Source organism: Chiloscyllium plagiosum, chromosome 4 (genome assembly GCF_004010195.1).
Source record: "Chiloscyllium plagiosum isolate BGI_BamShark_2017 chromosome 4, ASM401019v2, whole genome shotgun sequence".
NCBI classification, from domain to species: Eukaryota; Metazoa; Chordata; class Chondrichthyes; order Orectolobiformes; family Hemiscylliidae; genus Chiloscyllium; species Chiloscyllium plagiosum.
The window spans coordinates 40,688,005-40,693,755 of record NC_057713.1 but is presented as its reverse complement, the minus strand read 5'-3'; the positions used below and the strand labels follow the sequence as shown (position 1 = coordinate 40,693,755).

Sequence of the window (5,751 nt, the reverse complement as noted above, 5' to 3'; positions counted from 1 at the left end):
GTTTTAAAATAATGATGGAAAAGGATAGACCAGATCTAAAAGTTGAAGTTCTAAATTGGAGAAAGGCCAATTTTGATGGTATTAGGCAAGAACTTTCAAAAGCTGATTGGGGCAGATGTTCACAGGTAAAGGGACGGCTGGAAAATGGGAAGCCTTCAGAAATGAGATAACGAGAATCCAGAGACACTATTCCTGTTAGGGTGAAAGGGAAAGGTTGGTAGGTATAGGGAATGCTGGATGACCAAAGAAATTGAGGTTTTGGTTAAGAAAAAGAAGGAAACCTATGTCAGGTATAGACAGGATAGATCGAGTGAATCCTTAGAGTATAAAGGCAGTAGGAGTATACTTAAGAGGGAAATCAGGAGGGCAAAAAGGAGAAATGAGATAGTTTTGGCAAATAGAATTAAGGAGAATCCAAAGGGCTTTTACAAATATATTAAGGATATAAGGGTAACTAGGGAGAGAATGGTGCCCCTCAAAGATTAGCAAGGAGACCTTTGTGTGGAGCTGCAGGAGATGGGGAAGATACTAAACAAGTAATTTGCATCAGCATTTACTGTGGAAGAGGACATGGAAGATCTAGAATGTAGGGAAGTAGATGGTGGCATCTTGAAAAATGTCCATTTTACAAGGAGGAAGTGCTGGATGTCTTGAAATGCTTAAAAGTGGATAAATCCCCAGGACCTGATCAGGTGTCCCCTAGAACTCTGTGGGAAGCTAGAGAAGTGATTGCTGGGCCACTTACTGAGATATTTGTATCATCAATAGTCACAGGTGAGGTGCCAGAAGAATGGAGGTTGCCTAACAAGGTGCTACTGTTTAAGAAAGGTGCTAAGGATAAGCTAGGATAGACCAGTGAGCCTGATGTCGGTGGTGGGCAAGTTGTTGGAGGGAATCCTGAGGGACAGGATGTACATGTCTTTGGAAAGGCAAGGACTGATTCAGGATAGTCAACATGGGTTTGTGCATGAGAAATCATGTCTCACAAACTTGAATGAGTTTTTTGAAGGAGTAACAAAGAGGATTGATGAGGGCAGAGTGGTAGATGTGATCCATATGGACTTCAGTAAGGTGTTCGATAAGGTTCCCATGGGAGACTGGTTAGCAAGGCTGGATCTCATGGAATACAGGGAGAACTAGCCATTTGGATACAGAACTGGCTCAAAAGTGGAAAATTTAGAGGGTGGTGGTGGAGACTGAAGATCTGTGACCAGTGGAGTGCCACGTGGATCGGTGCTCGGTCCACTACGTTTCGTCATTTTATATAAATGATTTGGATGTGAGCATAAGAGGTACAGTTAGTAAGTCTGCAGATTATACCAAAATTGGAGGTGTAGTGGACAGTGAGAAAAGGTTACCTCCGAATACAATGGGATCTTGACCGGATGGGCCAATGGGCTGAGAAGTGGCAGATGGAGTTCAATTTAGATAAATATGAGGTGCTCCATTTTGCGAAAGCAAATTTTAGCAGGACTTAGACACTTAATGGTAAGGTCCGAGGGAGTGTTGCTGAACAAAGAGACCTTGGAGTGCAGGTTCATAGCTCCTTGAAAGTGGAGTCGCAGATCGATAAGATAGTGAAGAGGGTGTTTGGTATGCTTTCCTTTATTGGTCAGAGTATAGAGTACGGAGTTGGGAGGTCATGTTGCGGCTGTACAAGACATTGGATAGGCCACTGTTGGAATATTGCCTGCAATTCTGGTCTCGCTCCTATCAGAAGGATGTTGTGAAACTTGACAAGGTTCAGAAAAGATTTACAATGATGTTGCCAGGGTTGGAGGATCTGAGCTATCAGGAGATAGTTGAATAGGCTGTTTCCTTGGAGTGTCAGAGGCTGAGGGGTGACCTTATAGAGGTTTATAAAATCATGAGGGGCATGGATAGGGTAAATAGACCAAGTGTTTTCCCTGGGGTGGGGGAGCCCAGAACTAGAGGGCATAGGTTTAGGATGAGAGGGGAAAGATATAAAAGAGACCTAAGGGGCAACGTTTTCACTCAGAGGGTGGTACATGTATGGAATGAGCTGCCAGAGGAAGTGGTGGAGGCTGGTACAATTGCAACATTTAAGAGGGGGACTAGATTGGGTTGGGATATCTGGTCGGCATGGGCGAGTTGGATTGAAGGGTCAGTTTCTGTACATCTCTGACTCTGAGTATAGAAATGTAAAGAAGCAGCCATGGATAAAATTAGAACACTACTCAGAACGCTACACTTCTTTAATTTGTTCAGTGGCTGCATTTGCCGCTTGCTAGCCCAGCATATATTGCTGATCCGTAATTGCCTTTGGAGAAGGCAGTGGTTAGCTGCTTTCTTGAATTAATGCAACGCTTGGAGCATAGGACCATCCAAGTGCTCTTGGGAAGGGAGTTGCAGCATTTGATTTAAAGACCGTGAAAGAACGATGATATAATCCCACAGCTGTGTACTTGCAGCTGGTGGTGTTCCTCTGTATCTGCTGCACTGATCCCTTTAAGTAGTCGAAGTCATGGCTTAGAAAGGTGTTTTTGAAGGAGCTTTGGTGAGTCATTGCAGTGTATGTTGTAGATGGTACACAATACTGTCATTGAGCCTCTGAAGGGAGTGAATGTTGAAGATGATGAATAAGGTGCCAGTTTAGTGGGTTGCTTATGCGTGGTAGTCTTAAACTTTTTGAGTACTACTGGATCAAGTGGAGAATATTCCATTACATTTTGGACATGTCTCTTGTAAATAGTGGATAGGATTTGGGGAGAATGGAGTTAATTTACTTGTTGCAAAATTCCTTGCCTCTAACCTGCATTTATAGCCGCTGCATTAATATTGCTTGTCCAGTTCAATTTTGGTCAGTTGCAATCCCCAGTATATTGAGCAAAGGGTGATGGTTAAATTCTCTCCTATTGGAGACTCCCATTGCCTGTCACATTGTGGCACAAATGTTACTTACGATTTATCAGCTCCACCATGGATGTTGTCAAATCTTGTTGCATATGGATCCAAACTGCTATCTGAGGTGTTGCTGCTGCTGAATATTGTGCAATAATCAGTAAATATCTCCATTTCTGAATGTATAATCGAGAGAATGTTATTAATGAACCAGCTGAAGATCGTGGGACCTAGCACACTACACATAGGAACTTTAATTATGCTAGATATGACTCTAACAAGTGGACTAGGAGAAAGTGAGTACTGCAGATGCAGGTGATCAGAGTCGAAAAGTGTGGTGCTGGAAAAGCACAGCCGGTCAGGCAGCATCTGAGGAGCAGGATGGTCGATGTTTCGGGCATAAGCCCTTCAGGAATGTGGGGGGAGGAAGGGGGCTCAGAGATAAATGTGAGGGCCAAGATAGCTGGGAAGGTGATAGGTTGATGCAGGTGGAAGGGTGATGGTGATAGGTTGGAGGAGAGGGTTGATGAACTGTTCGAATAGTTCATCAACTTTACAAACACCTTCCATCCTGACCTCAACTTCAACTGGACCATCTTGGACCCCTCTCTCCCCTTCTTGGACTTCTCCATCTCCGGCTATTAGTCAACACACACTTCTGTTTCAAACCCACTGACTCCCACAGCTACCTGAACTACACCTCCTCCCACACCCCCTTCTGTAAAAATGCTATCCCTTACTTCCAATTCCTCTGTCTCTGCCATAAGTGCTTCCAGGAGGAGCAATTCCACTCCAGGACATCCTGGATAGCCTCCTATTTCAAGGACTGCAATTTCCCCATCCACGTGATCAACAATGCTCTCCAGCGCGTCTCCTCCACTTCCTTGAACCCCACCCCTCCAACCGCAACAAGAATAGAACCCCTGTGGTCCTCATCACCCACTTTAGTAATCTCTGGATACGGTGCATTATCCTCTGACACCTACAATCAGACCCCACCACCAGAGATATATTTCCCACCCCATCCCTATCAGCATTCCGCAGAGACCATTCCATCTGTGACTCCCTTGTTCGGTTCGTGCCCCACCAACCCACCCTCTACACCCGGCACTTTTCCCTGCCATCCACACCTCCCTCCCTCACCTCTGTCTTGGGCCCCAGGAGATCCTTCCACATCTGGCAGAGGTTTTCTTGCACATCCAAACACCTCATCAAGCAGACAAAACACGTCCAGAAACCCTACCCGCTCCAGTATTTCAACGACATCTCGGAAATGACTGCCAGACTACTCAGACCTCTTGGCATCATGGTAGCCCACAAACCCACCAACACACTAAAACAGCAGCTAATGAACTTGAAAGACCCAATACAGACAACAAGCAAAACTAATGTCATTTACAAAATACCTTGCAAGAACTGTGACAAACAGGCAGAAAACTAGCCACCAGGATACATGAACATCAACTAGCCACAAAAAGGCATGACCCACTCTCACTAGTATCTTTACATACAGATGAGGAAGGATACCACTTCGACTGGGACAACACATCCAATCTAGGACAAGCCAAACAGAGACATGCACGAGAATTCCTAAAAGGATGGCAAACACGTTGACTTGGACCCCATTTACCATCCCCTGAGAAAAAGAACAGGAAATGACATCACCACAGGAAATGAGATCACCAACCAATGGAAACCTAAACACATAAATAGAAAGCAGGCCATGCCACCAGTGTTTCATCCGGAGGCTCACTGATGATGTTTCCTTGTATGGTGATGAACTGTCTGAAAACTAACCTAGCTCAGCGAGCAAACCTATATCTAGAACCTCATCTACTGTGTCTGTTGCTCTCTACATTGGGGAGGCAGGATGCTAACTCATGGAACGTTACAAGGAATATCTCTTGAGACACGGACCAAACAATCCCACCGCTCTGTGGCTGGTCTCTTCAACTCCCCCTCCCACTCTGCCAAAGACATGTAGCTCCTTCACTGCCAAATCCTCGCCACCCGACGCCTGGAGGAAGAATGCCTCATCTTCCACCTTGGGACCCACCAACCACATGGCATTAACTTCGACTTCACCAGTTTTCTCATCTCCCTTCCCCCATCTCATCCCAGATCCAACCCTCCAGCTCAGCACTGCCCTTCTGAACTGTCCTACCTGTCCATCTTCCTTCCCACCTATTCTCCCCTCTGACCTGTCACTGTCACCTCCCCATCTACATATCGCTTTCCCAGCTACCTTCTCCCTCACCCCCACCGTCCTATTTATCTCTCAGTGCCCCCCACCCCCATTTCTAATGAAGGGCTTATACCTGAAACGTCGATTCTCCTGCTTGTCGTTTGCTGCCTGACCTGCTGTGCTTTTTCAGCTCCACACTTTTCAACTCTAATCTCCAACCAGTGGAGTATATTTCCCCCGATTTCCATTGACTCCTTTTGCTGGGGCTCCTTGATGATATACTGGGTCAAATACTTCCTTAATATCAAGGGCAGTCACTCTCCTCTCACTTTTGAAATTCAACTGTTCTGTCCATGTTCTGTCTATGGCTGTAATAAGGTCAGGATTATAGTGGCCTTGGTGCAAGCCAGACTGAGCATCAGGTGAGCAGGTTATACTTTTGCAAGCCCCACTTAATAGTACGGCCAACAATCCCTCCTATCTCTTTGCTAATGATGAAAAGTAAACTGACTTTAGTAAAGCCTTCTCCAAGGTTCTGCATGATAGACTTATTAGTAAGTTAGGTCACATGAGATTCAGGGTGTACTTGCTAATTGGATAAATGATTGCCTTAACAGCTGAGGCCAAACGCCAGCTCGCAGATACCTCCTCCTACTGCCCCCTTGACCATGACCCCACCCCCCCCCCCCAAACCAACATCTCCC

At 45.6% G+C, this 5,751-nt stretch overlaps 1 protein-coding gene across 3 annotated transcripts in view; it reads left to right on the top strand.

Annotated features, from left to right (window-relative positions):
• Positions 1–5,751, top strand: part of LOC122548984 (probable C-mannosyltransferase DPY19L4) — a 100,833-nt gene that overhangs the window by 20,027 nt on the left and 75,055 nt on the right. The window lies entirely within an intron of this gene.